The sequence below is a fragment of the Mixophyes fleayi genome, chromosome 8 (assembly GCF_038048845.1).
Source record: "Mixophyes fleayi isolate aMixFle1 chromosome 8, aMixFle1.hap1, whole genome shotgun sequence".
In the NCBI taxonomy this organism is placed as follows: Eukaryota; Metazoa; Chordata; class Amphibia; order Anura; family Limnodynastidae; genus Mixophyes; species Mixophyes fleayi.
The window spans coordinates 6,424,550-6,446,381 of record NC_134409.1 but is presented as its reverse complement, the minus strand read 5'-3'; the positions used below and the strand labels follow the sequence as shown (position 1 = coordinate 6,446,381).

The window sequence follows — 21,832 nt, the reverse complement described above, 5'->3', positions numbered from 1 at the left end:
GGGCGCAGGGTGTTTGGATGAAGGGGGCACAGAGTATGTGGATGAAGGGGGCGCAGAGTGTGTGGATGAAGAGCGCACAGAGTGTGTGGATGAAGGAGGGCGCAGAGTGTGTGGCTGAAGGAGGGAACAGAGTGTGTGGATGAAGGGGGCACAGAGTGTGTGGATGAAGGGGGCACAGAGTGTGTGGATGAAGGGGGCACAGAGTGTGTGGATGAAGAGGGCGCAGAGTGTGTGGATGAAGGGGGCGCAGAGTGTGTGGATGAAGGGGGCGCAGAGTGTGTGGATGAAGAGGGCGCAGGGTGTGTGGATGAAGGGGGCGCAGAGTGTGTGGATGAAGGGGGCGCAGATTGTGTGGATGAAGGGGGCACAGAGTATGTGGATGAAGGGGGCGCAGATTGTGTGGATGAAGGGGGCGCAGAGTGTGTGGATGAAGGGGGCACAGAGTGTGTGGATGAAGGAGGGCGCAGAGTGTGTGGATGAAGGGGGCGCAGAGTGTGTGGATGAAGGGGGCACAGAGTGTGTGGATGAAGGGGGCACAGAGTGTGTGGATGAAGGGGGCACAGAGTGTGTGGATGAAGTGGGGCACAGAGTATGTGGATGAAGAGGGCGCAGAGTATGTGGATGAAGGGGGCGCAGAGTGTGTGGATGAAGAGGGCGCAGAGTGTGTGGATGAAGAGGGCGCAGAGTATGTGGATGAAGGGGGCGCAGAGTGTGTGGATGAAGAGGGCGCAGAGTGTGTGGATGAAGGGGGCGCAGAGTGTGTGGATGAAGGGGGCACAGAGTGTGTGGATGAAGGGGGCACAGAGTGTGTGGATGAAGAGGGCGCAGAGTGTGTGGATGAAGGGGGCGCAGATTGTGTGGATGAAGGGGGCACAGAGTATGTGGATGAAGGGGGCGCAGATTGTGTGGATGAAGAGGGCACAGAGTGTGTGGATGAAGAGGGCACAGAGTGTGTGGATGAAGGGGGCACAGAGTATGTGGCTGAAGGAGGGCACAGAGTGTGTGGATGAAGGGGGCACAGAGTGTGTGGATGAAGGGGGCACAGAGTGTGTGGATGAAGAGGGCGCAGAGTGTGTGGATGAAGGGGGCGCAGATTGTGTGGATGAAGGGGGCACAGAGTATGTGGATGAAGGGGGCGCAGAGTGTGTGGATGAAGAGGGCACAGAGTGTGTGGATGAAGGGGGCACAGAGTGTGTGGATGAAGAGGGCACAGAGTGTGTGGATGAAGAGGGCGCAGAGTGTGTGGATGAAGGGGGCGCAGAGTGTGTGGATGAAGGGGGCACAGAGTGTGTGGATGAAGGGGGCACAGAGTGTGTGGATGAAGAGGGCGCAGGGTGTGTGGATGAATGGGGCGCAGAGTGTGTGGATGAAGGGGGCACAGAGTGTGTGGATGAAGGGGGCACAGAGTGTGTGGATGAAGGGGGCACAGAGTGTGTGGATGAAGAGGGCGCAGGGTGTGTGGATGAATGGGGCGCAGAGTGTGTGGATGAAGGGGGCACAGAGTGTGTGGATGAAGAGGGCGCAGGGTGTGTGGATGAAGGAGGCGCAGAGTGTGTGGATGAAGGGGCAGAGTGTGTGGATGAAGGGGCAGAGTGTGTGGATGAAGGGGCAGAGTGTGTGGATGAAGAGGGCGCAGGGTGTGTGGATGAAGGGGGCGCAGGGTGTGTGGATGAAGGGGGTGCAGAGTGTGCGGATGAAGAGGGCGCAGGGTGTGTGGATGAAGGAGGCACAGAGTGTGTGGATGAAGGGGGCGCAGAGTGTGTGAATGAAGAGGGCGCAGGGTGTGTGGATGAAGGGGGCGCATAGTGTGTGGATGAAGAGGGCGCAGAGTGTGTGGATGAAGAGGGCGCAGAGTGTGTGGATGAAGGGGGCGCAGAGTGTGTGGATGAAGAGGGCGCAGAGTGTGTGGATGAAGGAGCGCACAGAGTGTGTGGATGAAGGAAGGCACAGAGTGTGTAGATGAAGGGGGCACAGTGTGTGTGGATGAAGGGGGCACAGAGTGTGTGGATGAAGGGGGCGCAGGGTGTTTGGATGAAGGGGGCGCAGAGTGTGCGGATGAAGGGGGCGCAGGGTGTTTGGATGAAGGGGGCACAGAGTATGTGGATGAAGGGGGCGCAGAGTGTGTGGATGAAGAGCGCACAGAGTGTGTGGATGAAGGAGGGCGCAGAGTGTGTGGCTGAAGGAGGGAACAGAGTGTGTGGATGAAGGGGGCACAGAGTGTGTGGATGAAGGGGGCACAGAGTGTGTGGATGAAGGGGGCACAGAGTGTGTGGATGAAGAGGGCGCAGAGTGTGTGGATGAAGAGGGCGCAGGGTGTGTGGATGAAGGGGGCGCAGAGTGTGTGGATGAAGGGGGCGCAGATTGTGTGGATGAAGGGGGCACAGAGTATGTGGATGAAGGGGGCGCAGATTGTGTGGATGAAGGGGGCGCAGAGTGTGTGGATGAAGGGGGCACAGAGTGTGTGGATGAAGGAGGGCGCAGAGTGTGTGGATGAAGGGGGCGCAGAGTGTGTGGATGAAGGGGGCACAGAGTGTGTGGATGAAGGGGGCACAGAGTGTGTGGATGAAGGGGGCACAGAGTGTGTGGATGAAGTGGGGCACAGAGTATGTGGATGAAGAGGGCGCAGAGTATGTGGATGAAGGGGGCGCAGAGTGTGTGGATGAAGGGGGCACAGAGTGTGTGGATGAAGGGGGCACAGAGTGTGTGGATGAAGGGGGCACAGAGTGTGTGGATGAAGGGGGCACAGAGTGTGTGGATGAAGGGGGCACAGAGTGTGTGGATGAAGAGGGCGCTGGGTGTTTGGATGAAGGGGGCACAGAGTATGTGGATGAAGGGGGCGCAGAGTGTGTGGATGAAGGGGGCGCAGAGTGTGTGGATGAAGGGGGCGCAGGGTGTGTGGATGAAGAGGGCACAGAGTATGTGGATGAAGGAGGGCACAGAGTGTGTGGATGAAGGGGGCGCAGGGTGTGTGGATGAAGGGGGCGCAGAGTGTGTGGATGAAGAGGGCGCAGAGTGTGTGGATGAAGAGGGCGCAGAGTGTGTGGATGAAGAGGGCGCAGAGTGTGTGGATGAAGAGGGCGCAGAGTGTGTGGATGAAGGAGGGCACAGAGTGTGTGGATGAAGGGGGCGCAGGGTGTGTGGATGAAGGGGGCACAGAGTATGTGGATGAAGAGGGCGCAGAGTGTGTGGATGAAGGGGGCACAGAGTGTGTGGATGAAGGGGGCGCAGGGTGTGTGGATGAAGGGGGCACAGAGTATGTGGATGAAGAGGGCGCAGAGTGTGTGGATGAAGGGGGCGCAGAGTGTGTGGATGAAGAGGGCGCAGAGTGTGTGGATGAAGAGGGCGCAGGGTGTGTGGATGAAGGGGGCACAGAGTATGTGGATGAAGAGGGCGCAGAGTGTGTGGATGAAGAGGGCACAGAGTATGTGGATGAAGGAGGGCACAGAGTGTGTGGATGAAGGGGGCGCAGGGTGTGTGGATGAAGGGGGCACAGAGTATGTGGATGAAGAGGGCGCAGAGTGTGTGGATGAAGGGGGCACAGAGTGTGTGGATGAAGGGGGCGCAGGGTGTGTGGATGAAGGGGGCACAGAGTATGTGGATGAAGAGGGCGCAGAGTGTGTGGATGAAGGGGGCGCAGGGTGTGTGGATGAAGGGGGCACAGAGTGTGTGGATAAAGGAGGGCACAGAGTGTGTGGATGAAGGAGGGCACAGAGTGTGTGGATGAAGGGGGCACAGAGTGTGTGGATGAAGGGGGCACAGAGGATGAGGATGAAGGGGGCGCAGAGTGTGTGGATGAAGGGGGCGCAGAGTGTGTGGATGAAGGGGGCGCAGAGTGTGTGGATAAAGGAGGGCACAGAGTGTGTGGATGAAGGAGGGCACAGAGTGTGTGGATGAAGGGGGCACAGAGTGTGTGGCTGATGGAGGGACCAGAGTATGTGGATGAAGAGGGCGCAGAGTGTGTGGATGAAAGGGGATAATGTAAGTATGCACCCATGTACAATGTAGAACCTTTTCTAAACTACATTGTACTTGCATTACCCCCTTAAGACCAGCAATAACAGCGTCACCTATGTCAGTGACGTCATGGAGAGTCGTCATGGATCCTTGTCAGGGAGCAGCCGTCCGGACTGACCATGTCGGGGTAAGTCTTGTCGGTGTAGTCAGCATCGATATGCTGTCTACCACCGCCTGTCAGGTAGTCTATGACTCCCCTCACAGGGGCCAGCTAAGCACTTGTTTGGGTGCTCGCAGACGGTAACATGGTGGCCTCCTATAAAATGTATATAAGCCGTTTTAAGGGAGGGCAGGACGATTGCCCTAGCATTTTTAAAGTGCCCAGACATTATACCATATATAAAGCTATGGTGCCCTCTCTCTACATCACTTTATATATTTGCTGTTAGACCTTTCTAGTCCAGTCCTGTGAAATCACATGAAAATCAACCGATTATGTATCTCCAGACCTAGGAATTCATCGTCATGTCACAACAGGTGACTTATCTGTAGCGGATGTGCTACATTATTACACGGGCAGTGTGTCCAGCACAATGCGTTAAAAGGCAAAAGCCATGCCAGCGATCTAGCGCCCTCCGAGAATCGCTACATTATAAGTGGGCGCCGTGGGAAGTTTGTAGTTCTATTACGGACCCCCAGGCAGGGAAAGGGTTAATAGCGTGCCTTGAAAATTAAAATTACGATGCATTTTTGTTAACAAAAACAAACAAATCTTTGTTTCGACTTTTGTTTTGAAATTTTCGAATACAAACATGAAACAGAGAACAGAACGTAGGATATAATAGAGACCATGGAAATAATACAGTGCTGAAAAGAGCATAAACATTCCGAAAGATAAAATATTTACAATTTTGTTCATATTTTAATACCAAAAGTTCTAGTAATTAAAAATGGGGGGGGGTGAAGTTTGGTGAGGGACTCGTCTCGTCTAGGGGAGTATCCGCAGCTTGGTCGAAGGGCCGGATATGGATGATATACTGCAGAGATTCAGGGAGCCAATGTATTTTATTACAGCAACACATCCATGCAGTGTAAGCAGCGTTCTACAGAACACGATATAAATAAGATTCTGCAGTTGACCGGAAACAATGTGTGTTTACCATTATAGGAAAATGTCATTAAAAGAGTCAGGTCCACTCGAGCATCGAGGGCCACTCGAGTGAAGACATATTATTACCAGAGATTTCATTTCCCAGTGACACGCCTTACCGGAGCCCCATCTCTTGTCCCCCCAGCGTGTATTTACTTTATTCATTAATGACCTTTTCCTTGTTGCTACAGAGTGTAAACTGCAGTAATCCTACTATCAATCAGTGAACGTGGACTACGTTACATGTGCAGCAAGAAGCACGGTACAGGGGTGTTTAGAAGAATGCGGAGAGAGCAGAGGGCTCGCTAATGCGCTAGATCACTTCCAGGGAGAGGCTTCCTCTCTGCAATACAACTAACACAGAGAGCAGGAGGTATTACTGGGTACGGGGCCACTGATACAGTGAGTGCAGGAGAGGTGGCTCTGGTGTAGTACATGGTAAAAGATAAGAATTACTGTGCTGTCCTCTGATGCTGTAACAGACTAAGGCTGGGTACACACTAGAAAAAAATTCTCCCGATGCGATATCGTTAACGATTTTACCCACGACTGGAAAAAAAAAGTACCGATCAGCAGCTGATTCCTGTGTACACACTATACAACTTTTACACTATTTACCTTCAGATCTGTGCTCTTCATCTGTCATGATTATCAGCTGAAAAGATCCTGATTCTGCACACTCCATAGAAATCTATGGACACTGCGGTATAAACGCGTGTTTTTGGCAGATATAGGGCTTCCCCCTATTTATCAAAGGCTACCGTCGTACTGTAGTTGGCGATAGCCTCTGCTGGTGAAAACATTCGCTGGGTTTCTCCAGCAAAAGCTTAGCATGGGGAGGACTATTTATCAAAGATTGCAGAGGTACAACCAAATACTCCTTTCACTATCGCCATATCGGAGTACGATAGCAGAAGACATTGAAAGAAAAAATGTTTTATTTATATAATATGCCTGCAATATTTATAATATTTTTTATATATATTTTCTATGTTTTTGAAATTTTTGTTTTTTGATAAGTAGAACGGACAGACTAAATCATAGTTGCCAACATTGGCAGGTTAAGTTCCGGGAGGTCCGGGGGTCAGGTGGGTGTGTGGGGGCGGGGCTCGAAGAATCGTGCCATTAGCCCCGCCCCCAAAGCTGTCACAACCTTTTCGTCCAATAAAACAAGGGGGTGGGGCCACAACGGCGCGGCCGTGGTGCCGTTAAGCCCCGCCTCCTCCATTCACTTACCACCGCTGCCCGGGAATCGGGAGAATTGCCCTCTCTCCCGGGAGCCCGAGATACTGACCCAGATTTCGGGAGTCTCCCGGATTATAGACCAAACATTTACATAACTTAGAGGGGCAGAAGATTGTGGACAACAATGTATCAGCAAAACTTTATTTAATGTTAAAATGATATAAAGAGATAGATTTTTGCATTGTTTAATATTTTTAAAATATTGTTTATTCTTTTTTTTTTTTTTTTAAACTAAGGGGTAAATGTATCAAGCTGTGAATTTCCGATGGGTTTGAAAAGTGGAGATGTTGCCCGTAGCAACCAATCAGATTCTAGCTATCTTTTATCTATTACAGTCTAGAGAATGATAACAGGAATCTAGTTGCTATGGGAAACATCTCCACTTTTACTTTTTAGAAGGTTTGAAAAATCTACCCCAAACTGTACATTTTATAACATTACATGATGACTAATATTGGCGCCTATGTGCGGCCATCTACTAACCGCACTTATGGTGCAGGACGCAATGTGTTTCTGATTTGCGCAGTAAAGCAAAATGTTACATTACACATCAGTTCGGTGTTTTCAGCTGCAATTTCAATATATCAGTAATTTCTACTGATGAAGACATTTGTATAACACCTATGTTGCATCCACGCATTAGTATAGGCTAAATGTTCCATCCATAATAAGACAATTAGTTACAGAAGACTAAATAAAACAGGCAGAATTTAATTTACATTTAATATGAAGAAAATGACACCGTGGATAGTAATGTAATTATGCTGTTCGTGGTGTTGAGGAGCGATCTGTTCCACGGCTGACAGAGAATATTACTGCAGAGAATATCCCACAGCAATCTTGTAAGGTTAACGGTAAAGGTTAGATTTTAAGGAATCTAACAGATCTTAGTGAGAAAATAATGACGTTAGTTAAAGCTAAACAGTTGGTTCTATGCAGGAGGTGGGAAGAAGTGACACCTTCCACGGGCTCCTTGCCGCAGGCTTTCACACCGCACCTGAGCAATCTGGGGCACTGGAAGTGTGTCCTGTAGTGTAATGCAGAAATGCCTCAAGCAAAGCCTCTGGGTCTCATTGTCCAATCACGTAGATTTACTTAGCTCCTAAACTCTGTCGCTTCAAAGCAGATACTGGAAACATTATGTATTACTTATACTTGGTATTTGCTAGGTCAATTTAACGGCCACGTATTTCAATAGAACAGCGCCTCTTGTGGCGAAGTCCGAATAATTACTTAACTTATCTGGGCAGCACGGTGGCGCAGTGGTTAGTACTTCTGCCTCACAGCGCTGGAGTCATGAGTTCAATTCCCGACCATGGCCTTTTCTGTGTGGAGTTTGTATGTTCTCCCCGTGTTTGCATGGGTTTCCTCCGGGTGCTCCGGTTTCCTCCCACACTCCAAAAACATACTGGTAGGTTAATTGGCTGCTATCAAAATTGACCCTAGTCTCTCTCTGTCTATCTGTGTGTGTATGTTAGGGAATTTAGACTGTAAGCTCCAATGGGGCAGGGAATCAGTAAAGCTAGTATAAATAAATGGTGATGATGATGATGATGAACTTAACCTGCTATAAAATCTCTAGCAGACATGTGAGTGCCTTTATTCATATAGAGCTTCACAAAAAAAAATTAATGAATTACTGTCCCTTTAACAATTGAATCCATTTATATTTACTTTGCTATAAGGCAAACTAGTGGATCATGGACTATAACATTTTTATTTAACTAGGAAAACACAGCATTTTGCTTGTGTGTATTGTTTTGTTATGCTCCGTCTTTCTTGAGCCTTGTGCAGTACCTTCCTTAACCTGTAGGTGTCAGTGATGTAACAATCATGGATGAAAATAGCTAGACAAGCACTGAATGGTCTGCATACATAACTACATACTAAGCAGGTGGAACATAATAAAATTATAATTGTATGTATGAATAGAGGGGTACCCTCCCCCTAATGAATTCTCTCTTAAGGGACTGCATACATTAAGCTCAAATGCACTATTTCAAAAGCTCCGTCCTCTGGTTCCAGAGTAATTTATGAGCAGTGAGTATTTGCATATTATTTACTTATTTATAAGGCGCCACAGATTCCGTAGCACCGGATACAGAAGAAAGTAACAAATAGATGAGGGAAAACATGAATGCCAACTGTCAAAACTTCTCCCCTGGGGGACCCTGGGGGAGAAGTCATGTGACAGGGGGTAGGAGGGGGCTTGCTGATGTCGTTGTGTTATCATAGCCCCGTCCCACTATAAAATGCCGAAATTTATGGCATTGAATAGCGGGGGCGGGGCATAATGACGTGATTAAGCCTGATCATGCCATTCAATGCCGTGAATTTTAGGGAATTCGGGAGGGTTGCCTAATCTTCCGGGAGTTCGGGATGACTCCCAGAAATTCTGGGAGAGTAGGCAAGTATGAGGTATAAGCTTGAATGACCCTGGGACATCTACAGAACAGAGTAAGGTCAGGATCTGAAAAGAACCCACTTGGAGGTAAGTGGCTGGGGGTTGAGGGCAGTTAATCTGTGCAGCGGGGCAATCATAGGCTATATGTGCTCTAAAGGGGTTTCTGTGCAACCGATGGCTGTTACGGGGTTATATTTTTGCAGTAAACCCCTGGAAGAAGTGGCTGCTAATTGTCTGCAGTATACGGTAACACCCACATACATATAGCTGGCAATGTATATCTGGCTTCTCTGCAACATATGACTGACAAATGGGGGATTTCTTTATGCAACTGTGGTGATTATTTGTGTAGAATATGGTTGAGTGCTTCCTCTGCACACCCAAGTATAGGATAAGTTCTCATATCACTAGCCTAGGAATCTAATCTCCTTCTACATAACATGTGCAGAGGACAAGACTTGCTGGGTGTAAGGGCGGTAGCCGTATATGTATAACAGTGACCTCTGCTGGGTGTGATGATAGCCAATCATTGTGTCAGAGAATGGTGGTCACTGTCCCTGTGACAACAATGGTTCGGGAACTTCACAAATCTGCACTTGATGGGAATGTGGTAAAAGAGAAAACGATGACTGAAGAAAGGTCACCAGAGATCTCCCCTAGAGTCCGATTCTTTAAGGGACATTAATGCTGATACGTGACAAATTTTGTGCAAAATTGCTCTGCTCTAACTTTCCTTAATGAATCAGACCCTATATTATTAAAAGGTGACATTAATTAAATAGTTTTAATTTTTTTCTGTAAGTTCATTTGGGATTTTATATTCCACATATGTACTGGACGTATCCTACAGTGCGTCGTCTGTTAGAGCAGAGCGGACCTAGACCCGTATTCATCACCAGACGTATCTTCATATCCTCTCCTTGGTGAATATGGACGTGCCGATGAGAGTTAGTGGTTAGCATCACTGTCTCACAGCCCTGGGGTCATGGGTCTGATTCCAATCAGAGCCCTATCTGTGTGCAGTTTGTATGTTCTCCCTGTGTGTGGGGGTCCCCCAAGTTTCCTACAACACTCCAAAAACATATATTTTCCACATTTAGGGCTGATCTGCATTTGGTAAATAGACCCCTTAGTGTGTTTGTATTTAGTACTTTGTGTTGATAAGAATTCCTAAATTAATCAATTTTGATTCCTCAAGGAAGGTAAAAGGTAAAAATGTCCTGGGGGTGGGGTGGGGGAAGGGGGGGTAGATATTGTTTTGTTTGTAGCATCGCTGTATATAGTTGTATATTGTTCAATTCCTAAGTTAAATAAATATGTGTAATGCAGTCAAGTGACATCAAGTCCCGTTGTTACATTGAGCAATCATAATTATCTACTGTATTTACATTTAAATAGGAAATTGAATACTCAGTCACAGCTACCTCTTCTGCAGATTGATTTCCTCCTATTAAGATTAATAAGAAAATTCATTAATTTTCTTCTGGATGTGGTTGATTTTTGTTATTTAAACTATTTGATTTAATTAATGCGCCCATTTAAATGGACATTTAATTTACTGGCAGCGTAGCCAATCAGAGCACTTGTCATTGACAATTTTGTACCTTTGCAAATCCGTGTTGTTATACAAGAGGTGGAAATGTAACACTGGCGGCTTGTACACCTACCTGCCGACATTATATCTCTCCCCTCTGGTAGACCCCGGAAGTGACATCTCAGGGATCAGTGTGGGGGGGCACGTGCATTGCATCATTAAGCCCCTCCCCCCACAACAAAATGAATATATTCCCAGGTATAGATATGGCTTCTGTAAATGTGACATTAAACATTTGGGATAACCATGTGTCCTGAAGGTTGTTCAGTCAATAAAATCCATCCCGTTCCTCCTTTAGGGTTCAAAATAAAGTAAAACAGTTGTAGAAACTTAGGAGTAGATTACCTACAGCTTCTAAAAAGGAAAAGTGGAGGTGTTGCCCATAGCAACCATTCAGATTCTATCTCTCATTTTCTCTAATGTACTAGATAAATGAGAGACAGAATCTGATTGGTTGCTATGGGCAACACCTCCACTTTTCCTTTTTAGTAGTAAAGCTACCCCTTGGTTTCACTTATCCTGGTAATTGGTGTGTCCGGAGTACAAGCAATGACAATATAAACACTAAGGGCTAGATTTACTAAACGGCAGGTTTGAAAAAGTGGAGATGTTGCCTATAGCAACCAATAAGATTCTAGCTGTCATTTTGTAGAATGTACTAAATAAATGATAGCTAGAATCTGATTGGTTGCTATAGGCAACATCTCCACCTTTTAAAACCTGCAGTTTAGTAAATCTAGCCCTAACAGTTAAATATTTTTGGAGTAAAAAAAGAGGTCCATCCTGAAAAAATCAGGACACAAGATCCCTATCTGTGAATCACACGGCCAGGTAAAAATGAGTAACAGTTTTTTTTGGGGTTTTTTATTACACAAGTATAACAAGAAAATCTTGTAGTGTCAGATAATTTGATGTTACACGGTGCTTCTAAGTCTGACTTACATTCACAACAGGTAAGAATGAAAATGTAAATATGAAGAAACAAAAAAGAATCCAAAGAAAAACAAAATAACAAATTAACAGTAACAAAATTACAGAAACCAAATGAACAGTAACTAAGACCCTTTCACCAGGGTGTAGTTGACCTGGTATCTGAAACTTTGTAAGTCACAAAAAATCTGCAAGTACTCAAATCATTTATTTCATGCATCCATTAGTACAGTAATGATTTATTCATAGAGCTTCAATTTTGTATATGAACTTTAGATACTAAATAGCTTTTGTCCATTGCAAGCAGAGTGTATCTAACCCACAAGATACAAATTTGTCCAAGTTTAACACTGACATTCCTCCTGTTTTTACCCAAAACTTTTTATTTTCACACAACCCAGGTTCCAGTGGGAGCAAAACTAGGGATAAGTTTCAATAACTGTTTCACCTTATTTGGGACCCAGAGTGGAAGTTTTGTGGCTTCAACTTCCTTGGTGTAAATTTTGAAAAGACGAGAGAGAGCATAGCCTAGAGATTAATCAGTCATTTCTAAGATTGCTTCTGAAAACTCCGTTCCTGCCACAAATGACGGACAGAAGCTGAATGTCCCCACATTCCTTCACACCCAGGATTTGTCATTCCTGCATTGTAACCCAGTGCCCAGATAGATACAAATTTCTCATGCTATGAATGGAGAATTGGGGACTGTAGCTGGTCAGAGGTCAGCATTCCATCACATCCCCCTCTTGTAGAAAGGACCCAGGAAGGAGATTGTGTAAGAGTCCCCCCTCCCTCCTATTACAAGATAAATTGCTGGAGTCCTGATTGAAAATTCTAATCACAACCCTGCAGTCCTTCAGTTCACAAACAGTGACAGTCGATTCACTCTTGTTCATTGGAGCCGCTGCATGGAGTCTGGTATGCATGAGCCTCTTATTAACACACAAAGCAATGATGGATTGGCTCAGTGTATCGCTCCCCTCAGAACCTGTAAACTGCTTGTCTTTCAGAGTCTCGGAGGCGTTGTGTGACATCACCATGAGCGAGAGGAGAGAGTAGTACAGTACTGGACCTGTCTGCTACACATCAGAGGGACAAAGATGCATTATGGGGAATGTAAGTACTTTGCATGAACAGCTCTTTTCCTGCAACATCTATCTGCATGACTACAGGCGGCAGCCAATGTCTAAAGTTTCTTTTCTACTAAGAATTCTGTTTTCTTGTAACAAGCAAAATACATCTGTGACTTCTTCTGAACATAGTTAAAGTGCAGCTGTCACATGTTTGCAGCTATATTGCGGCTCTACTGATATTCATGAGAATGCAGCCTATCAATTCACTAGGAACTAGTGACATCACTGAAACATGCAGAACAAAGTGGATTGATAGGCTGAAAATTGGTTCAGCTCATAAACTGACTCCGTCCAATTTGTGCAAGAGATGGGTACACTTTAACACTGATTTTTAGAGACATTGAAGAACATTTAAAAAAAACTGGTGCTCAGGTATTACATATTTCATTTAATATTCTAAATTAAATTAAAAGCGATTGTTTTTTCCCACCTGTGAAACAGTTTTATAAATGTTTTCTACTATTTTGAAAAAATAATATTTTTGTTTAAAAAGACAACGTTTGTTTTTGTTGCCATTTGTGTGGGTAAATATAGTACTCTTGTTTCAGAAATACTTTGTTGGAAATGTTATTAGTTGTTAATATCAAGCAAAGATTCTCCATGATTGCCACAAGGGGGCACTGTTCTACTGGAGTATATAAAATATCAGCAGTTCAAGCCAAATGGCAGCTCTCACTTAATGCATGTATGTAAATGTTATTAGTAGTGCTTTCATGTGCGTGATGGGGTTTAAATTGACGTGTTAATGATTTTTTTTTATGATGCACACATGTGATTGTTTTTTTATATAATTTGGTGACTGTTGTTGATATGCCTTGGAAAGCTATATCTTGTACTATCATAGGATATATTTCCATGTTATCACTCTAATTAATACATGGATTATAAAACTGTTTTTGTATGGAGTTTTGCTCACTGTAAAGCTGGTTAACCACTGGTGGGAGGGTATTAATTTAGTACAATATGTCACTACTGGCAGTTTGTGGATTCAGGCACTGTGCTAGTTCCAGGATCTGGGCAGTTGGTGATTACAGATACTGTGCTAGTTCCAGGATCTGGGCAGTTGGTGATTACAGACACTGTGCTAGTTCCTGGCTCTGGGCAGTTGGTGATTACAGGTACTGTGCTAGTTCCTGGCTCTGGGCAGTTGGTGATTACAGGTACTGTGCCAGTTCTTGTCTCTGGACAGTTTGTGGATTCAGGCACTGTGCTAGTTCCAGGATCTGGGCAGTTGGTGATTACAGATACTGTGCTAGTTCCAGGATCTGGGCAGTTGGTGATTACAGACACTGTGCTAGTTCCTGGCTCTGGGCAGTTGGTGATTACAGACACTGTGCTAGTTCCTGGCTCTGGGCAGTTGGTGATTACAGGTACTGTGCCAGTTCTTGTCTCTGGACAGTTGGTGATTACAGACACTGTGCTAGTTCCTGGCTCTGGGCAGTTGGTGATTACAGGCACTGTGCTAGTTCTTGTCTCTGGACAGTTGGTGATTACAGGCACTGTGCTAGTTCCTGGCTCTGGGCAGTTGGTGATTACAGGCACTGTGCTAGTTCTTGTCTCTGGACAGTTGGTGATTACAGACACTGTGCTAGTTCCTGGCTCTGGGCAGTTGGTGATTACAGGTACTGTGCCAGTTCTTGTCTCTGGACAGTTGGTGATTACAGACACTGTGCTAGTTCCTGGCTCTGGGCAGTTGGTGATTACAGGCACTGTGCTAGTTCTTGTCTCTGGACAGTTGGTGATTACAGGCACTGTTCTAGTTCCTGGCTCTGGACAGTTGGTGATTACAGATACTGTGCTAGTTCCTGGCTCTGGGCAGTTGGTGATTACAGACACTGTGCTAGTTCCTGGCTCTGGGCAGTTGGTGATTACAGATACTGTGCTATTTCCTGGCTCTGGGCAGTTGGTGATTACAGGCTCTGTGCTAGTTCCTGGATCTGGGCAGTTGGTAATTACAGGTACTGTGCTAGTTCCTGGATCTGGGCAGTTGGTGATTACAGGTACTGTGCTAGTTCCTGGCTCTGGGCAGTTGGTGATTACAGACACTGTGCTAGTTCCTGGCTCTGGGCAGTTGGTGATTACAGACACTGTGCTAGTTCCTGAATCTGGGCAGTTGGTGATTACAGGCACAGTGCTAGTTCCTGGCTCTGGGCAGTTGGTGATTACAGGTACTGTGCTAGTTCCTGGCTCTGTACAGTTGGTGATTACAGGTACTGTGCTAGTTCCTGGCTCTGGGCAGTTGGTGATTACAGACACTGTGCTAGTTCCTGGCTCTGGGCAGTTGGTGATTACAGGTACTGTGCTAGTTCCTGGCTCTGGGCAGTTGGTGATTACAGACACTGTGCTAGTTCCTGAATCTGGGCAGTTGGTAATTACAGATACTGTGCTAGTTCCTGGCTCTGGGCAGTTGGTGATTACAGACACTGTGCTAGTTCCTGGCTCTGGGCAGTTGGTGATTACAGGTACTGTGCTAGTTCCTGGCTCTGGGCAGTTGGTGATTACAGACACTGTGCTAGTTCCTGAATCTGGGCAGTTGGTGATTACAGACACTGTGCTAGTTCCTGGCTCTGGGCAGTTGGTGATTACAGACACTGTGCTAGTTCCTGAATCTGGGCAGTTGGTAATTACAGGTACTGTGCTAGTTCCTGGCTCTGGGCAGTTGGTGATTACAGGTACTATGCTAGTTCCTGGATCTGGGCAGTTGGTGATTACAGGTACTGTGCTAGTTCCTGGCTCTGTACAGTTGGTGATTACAGGTACTGTGCTAGTTCCTGGCTCTGGGCAGTTGGTGATTACAGACACTGTGCTAGTTCCTGAATCTGGGCGGTTGGTGATTACAGGCACTGTGCTAGTTCCTGGCTCTGGGCAGTTGGTGATTACAGGTACTGTGCTAGTTCCTGGCTCTGGGCAGTTGGTGATTACAGGTACTGTGCTAGTTCCTGGCTCTGGGCAGTTGGTGATTACAGGCACTGTGCTAGTTCCTGAATCTGGGTAGTTGGTGATTACAGGTACTGTGCTAGTTCCTGGCTCTGTACAGTTGGTGATTACAGGTACAGTGCTAGTTCCTGGCTCTGGGCAGTTGGTGATTACAGGTACTGTGCTAGTTCCTGAATCTGGGCAGTTGGTGATTACAGGCACTATGCTGGTTCTCAGATCTGGGCAGTTGATGACTGCAATGAACCAGGAAAAACTTGCTTTACCATTTGAAAGGGTCCAAGTCAGTTGGTTGTGTTTTCGTTATTTATTTATATTTTGCTGTTCATCAACATTGACATAATCTGCATTAAACTAAAAATGAAAATATTTTTTCTGGAACAATCTATTGGACAAATGTCTGTTCTGATCCCGCCGTATATTCTGAAAGTGATTTTTTACACAGTGAAATGGAAACATTGGAATTGACAGCCGATGCAGCCCATTTAGTCTGCCGAGTCTGCCAATGTCTGGTAATTAGTTTGATCACACAACGGTACTTGTTAAATCACACAGGACTCCCGTGTGCTGCTTTATTTTTCTCTAACAATACAGGGACAGAACTATACAGATTCCCTGGCAGGAAACTAATGTCAATCATTTATTTCGCAGTGATGAATTATGCTTCAAGACAGGGCGGAATTTGAATTGCCCGGGCACCATACCAAAATTTAGGGAGGGACCAGCGATGCCAGTCCTTCCCCTGCTCTACTGAGGCTCATTAATAGTATATCCTCACACTGTGTGACCACCTGGACCATCAGATTGCCCACCCATTAATGTGGCTCAGATGAGGTCCATCTCAATTTTCTGCAACAGCTGGGGTTTTATGGGTGGCCCAGTCCCACCACCCTCTTAATACCCCTGGTTATATAGTAATATCCTGTTCTATAGTGGTGTAATCCTGTTGTAAAGATGTGTATTCCTCTTCCAGAGCAGTCTAGTCATGTTCTACAGTGGTATAATTCTGTCCTAGAGCAGTGTAATCCTTTCCTACATCAGTGTAATCCTGTCCTAGATCAGTGTAATCCTGTCCTAGAGCAGTGTAATCCTGTTCCATAGCAGTGTAATCCTGTCCTAGATCAGTGTAATCCTGTCCTAGATCACTGTAATCCTGTCCTAGATCAGTGTAATCCTTTTCTAGAGCAGTGTAATCCTGTCCTAGATCAGTGTAATCCTTTTCTAGAGCAGTGTAATCCTGTCCTAGATCAGTGTAATCCTTTTCTAGAGCAGTGTAATCCTGTCCTGGAGCAGTGTAATCCTGTCCTAGAGCAGTGTAATCCTGACCTAGAGCAGTGTAACCCTGTCCTAGAGCAGTGTAATCCTGTCCTGGAGCAGTGTAATCCTGTCCTGGAGCAGTGTAATCCTAACCTAGAGCAGTGTAATCCTGACATAGAGCAGTGTAATCCTGAGTTAGAGCAGTGTAATCCTGCCCTAGAGACCTAGAGCAGTGTAATCCTGACCTAGAGCAGTGTAATCCTATATATTAGTTCATAAATTTCCTGCACATGGGTATAATTTTATAGGACAGTGAAGTTAGCAGCCAATGTCAACCCTAATAGAGTATAATTAAAGTTCCAATCAAGCCAAAAGTTTATTAAAATTTCCAGCAGTTTGAACAAAGATTTGGGAGCTTTACAAAACCTTTATAGCCCATAATAAAAGTAGCCACATTTAGACAGCGTTGGCCCAGCTGAGGAGCTGCCCCAAAATATATCATGTATAATACCAACGGATATTACGGAACGGGGCAAGACAGCAGGCACAGGCAGAGCCCACAGGAGCCAAAAATGTTGAAAATAAATTGAAATAACAAGTCTCACTGAAAGTAATCACCTTGTAGGAAATAAAGGCTTCCCCCTGGTCCAAGGACACAAATTTAAATTCTTTGTTTTTGTGCCATGAAAAGTATCATTAAGTGTTTTTGAAGATTAGTCAATAGTCAAATTGTATCTGCTCTTGAATTTGATCAAAAAGGATTAAAAAGTTTAATATTCATGAGTTCCTGGATCAATTGCCGACCTTAACAGGAAGTGAAAAAATCAGAACTGTAATAGCTAACTGGGGGTACGTTAAGACAAAATAAAATTGTCTGAAAATGGTAAATAAATTCTCTAGTAACCATCACAAGTGGACTCCTATACAGAATTGTTTCTGCAAGTGGCTTTCTAAACCAATATTTGTTATAGGAGGCGCCCTCTATACTTCTATGGTTCAGAGGCCGCTATCCTTATTAATTAACTTGGTGCTGGGGTTACATTATAAAGAGACAAATTGTGCTTGTTTAGTTTGGTAAACAGGCGTTAGAGTGATCTAATTACTAGGTATAATTATATCCAAGGTCAATGCAAAGATTTGTCTAATGAGCTTTTCTCACCTAGGGCTGTGCAGATGACAGAGGACATCCACTGTGTTTGGGAGAGCGGGGGCTTCAGAGAGGGGGGGGGGGAATAACATTTTCATACCCTCTCACCCCCTGTAGTTCTGCCCTCAGTGGTGGCAGTGGGTAACCAGTACAATAAAGATATGCTCTGTTTTATAATAACTTGTATCCAACATCTTTTTATTTAAGTATCTTAACAATTAGACTAACGTCCTGTTTGCTAAGTGAAAGCTCCATTAGGGCCTGGTGTTATGACAGCACTAGGGGTTAATGTAATTATGTTAGATTCATGTTTGATTAGGAGATTATAGACATAACAGTTCATGTGACTACAGCCAGCATTATACATTCATATGATTGGGATCTGCCTGAGAAATTCACTTCAAGTGCTGACTGATTTAACTCTGGACACTTAGCAACCAACCATAAAGCCCACGGCGAGCTCACATTTTATACCAGTGAGGTAATTCCAGGCTGCGAACGCTGAAAGTGGGATCCGTCCCTCTAATACAGATTTCATGTTTCTAAAGTTCCCTTCACAGTTCAGCAAATTGAGTGGAGTAGCCCAGAGGCAATTCAGCAGTGTGAGGTGGTAGAGAACACAGGACTGGTGGGGGCTGGTGGGGGGGAGGGGGTGTCTCTAGACTGTTAACCTGACTGTGAAGCCAATTTAGAAAGTTTTAGACTTGACTTGAAGAAACTAGAACACTGGACACTTTATATGGTTATTTTCACACCGGGGGAGGGGTCTCTGTGGATGTTATCTATGACAGACATATTTTATTACATTGTGAATTATTTATTTTTAAATAACTTTTTAGTAAGAGTATCAAATAAATACCAACAGAAAACTGACGAGCATCATATGCAGAGGACAAACACAAAGTATGAAATGTTATAGTACAGCGATTACAAGTAAATGCTGATAGTAAGCATATGCAAAAAAAATAAAAAGAATATTTTGCTGTATTTTATTTTAATCAGGAAAAGTAAAGGGGGAAGAGGAAAGGGAGAGGCAGCAGGAGAGGGAAAGGAGAGGGAAGTGTGAGGGAAAGGATAGGATGAGGGAAGGGAGAGGGAAACGGAATGGATAGGGAGAGAGAGAGAGAGAGGAAAGGGAGAGGGAAGGGATCAGGAGAGGGAGAGGGAGAAGGAAGTGATAGGTAGTGGAAAGGGAAAGGGAGAGGGAAGAGAGAAGGAAGAATAGGGTGACGGAAAGGAGAGGGAGACGGAAGGGAGTGGGAAGTGATATGTAGAGGGAAGAGCGAGGGAAAGGATAGGGTGAGGGAAGGGAGAGTGAGACGGAAGGGATAGGTAGAGGAAAGGGAGAGGGAAGAGAGAGGGAAAGGATAGGGTGAGGGAAGGGAGAGGGAAGGGGAAGGGAGATAAAATGGATAGGGAGAGAGAGAGGAAAGGGAGGGGGAAGGGATCGACAGAGGGAGAGGGAAGTCATAGGTAGAGAAAAGGGAAAGGGAGAGGGAAGAGAGAGGAGAAGGATAGGGTGAGGAAAGGGAAAGGGAAATGGAAGGGATAGGAAGAGGAAAGGGAAAAGGGGAGGGAAGAGTGGGAAAGGATAGGGTGAGGGAAGGGAGACGGAACGGATAGGGAGAGAGAGAGAAAAGGGAGAGGGAAGGGATCGAGAGAGGAAGATGGAGAGGGAAAGGATAGGGTGAGAGAAAGGAGAGGGAAGGGGGAGGGGGAAGGAGAGGTAAGGGGGAGGGATAGGAAAGGTGGAGGGAGAGGGAATGGATAGGGTGATATAAGGAATGGAAAGAGGGAAGGGAGAGGGAGGGGAAAGGAAAGGAAAGGATGAGGGAGATGGAAAGGGTAGGGAGAGGAAAGGGAGAGAGCAAGGGAGGGAGAGGGAATGGATATATAGAGGGAAAGGAGAGGGAAGGGAAGGTATAGGGAAAGGGTAGGGTGAGGAAGAGAGCACAGGAGAAGGAGTAGGAAGGGAGAGGGAAAGGATATGTTGAGGGAAGGGATAGATAGAGGGAAGGTATAGGGTGAGTGAACAGAGAGGAAAGGTATAGGGAGAGGGGAAGGATAGCGAGATGGCTGGAAAGGGAGATGGAGAGGAAAGGGAGAGTGAAGGTATAGTGAGAGGGAAGGGAGATGGAAAGGATAAGGAGAGCGAGAGAAAAGGGAGAGGGAATGTAAGGGAAAGGGTGAGGAAAGGGAGAGGAGATGGAAGGGATAGGGTGAGTAAAGGGCGAGGGAAGGTATAGGGAGAGGGGAGGGAAAGGGAGATGGCAGGGAAGAAGAGGGAGAGTGAAGGGAAAGGGAAGGAATAAGAAAAGGGAGAGGAAAGGGAAGGGGTACATGAGTGAATTCTTAAAGTAAACGGATGCCGAAACCAAAATGCCAAATGATTCTAAATGTGAAAAAATATTTTATGTAATTCACCAGATACACATAAACACTGTAATACAATAACTGGATTTAATATATTTAAATTTCATGTACTCTTCTTAGCTAGTAGGCTACAAATACAAGTCTAATGTAATCCTAGATAAGTGGCTCTAATAGGCTTTCTGTTTAGTTAATTTAAAGAATTAGGAAACCCCGGCTGGCAATGTGGCCTGGGGGGCCCGACTAAGGTCCAAAAGAGGTCATGTGATTGGCTCATGTTCTACTTTGGAACAACCACTTTGGCCAGGTGCATCTATTGAGAGCAGAGGCCAAAAAAGCTTCATGGACCCATTCCCCCAATTTCTGTTCTTCTGTTGTGACAGTTGGCATCTTTGCCCTGACTGATGGGAATATTGGGAGCATGTAGCTTCATAAGCACTAGGAACACCCCCTTGTAGCAGTGTTGCACCACGAAGGGCCCACTGACAAACTCTAACCCACTGCAGATATAAAACAACATAAATGTTATTTTGTAACTGTACAGTACTACATTGCATACATGGCATGCCAGTTGTTAAACTGAGGCTTGTGTCTGCCAGAGAATCCCCTGATAAGTTCTATGGCAAATGTGAGCCTTTATGTCCGGCAGTGAGAATCATTTTATTGGGACCGAGATGTCCTTGGCTGGTTTGCAGCTTATGCACATATTAGATCAGTTTAAATAATAAACTAAACTGATATGTCAGTCACATAGAATTCCTTTGTCCCTTTGCTTTTTATACCTTTCTTAAGATACCATTTGGTGCTAGGGCTAAACCTCCAGAGGTCAATTGTACGGAGGTCACTCAATGCTGTTGGACGATGACTACACACTCGGTCAGATTAGTCCAACATCGAGCAGTTTTCCATGCAGCTTCTGAACATATTATCTTCCGAAAAATGGAAAAAGAATGTTCGTAGTTCTGAAGTCATTGAATTTTCTAATAAAATAGAGGCAGCAAATGACAAAAGATATTATTGTACTTAAAGAAGAAAAATATTGTAAAGGAGATAACTGGCGCTTTGAAGATTGACAAAAGAAGAAAATGCTCAGCTTTCATTACAGCCCTGTTCTTACCAGACATCTGAGCTGTGTGTTTTTAGTGCTGTCAGTCAGGGATCGGTAATCTTTCACTGCATACATTTTACATCTCATTTGATTTATTACGTTATTGTATAACAAGTTCATATAAAAAGAGTATAAGTGAGCTGTGGATGTTTCTGAAAAATAATTGGTTCAGGAGTCAACCCAAATAAGGCCAATCAGAATGCAGAGAAAGCATCACATGATAGCAGTAATTTATAATCTCCCCCATGTACTGTGATACACACAGGAACTGTGTGTGCCTAAATCTATTCTATGGGCAGTTACTAGTCATTGTAGTAATCTCGCGTGTCAATGGCAGATGCCACTTCAACACCCACTGATTATGAACTGTGCCTCTTGCAAACACCTGGGGGTAAATGTATCAAGCTGAGAGTTTTTCGGCGGGTTTGAAAAACCAATCAGCTTGAAGCTATCATTTATTTAGTACATTCTACAAAATATTAGCTACAATCTGATTGGTTGCTATAGGCAACATCTCCACTTTTCAAACCCGCCAGAAAACTCTCAGCTTGATACATTTACCCCTTGCTGTCTTGGAGGTGACTACCTGCATTAACATTGATACAA

The 21,832-nt window shown here is 45.3% G+C and overlaps 1 protein-coding gene across 16 annotated transcripts in view; it reads left to right on the top strand.

Moving 5' to 3' along the window:
- The window catches only part of DAB1 (DAB adaptor protein 1), a 540,644-nt gene that overhangs the window by 331,254 nt on the left and 187,558 nt on the right, over positions 1–21,832 (top strand). For 13 of the 16 annotated variants that reach the window (XM_075181737.1, XM_075181753.1, XM_075181748.1 and 10 more), the window contains one exon: positions 12,288–12,393. The exons of 2 other annotated variants lie outside the window; for them this stretch is intronic. The gene's annotated coding sequence lies outside the window, so the exon portion shown is untranslated. Of the gene's footprint in view, positions 1–12,060; positions 12,196–12,287; positions 12,394–21,832 lie in introns of those variants that run through there. One more of the 16 variants, XM_075181740.1, reaches the window with a different exon arrangement.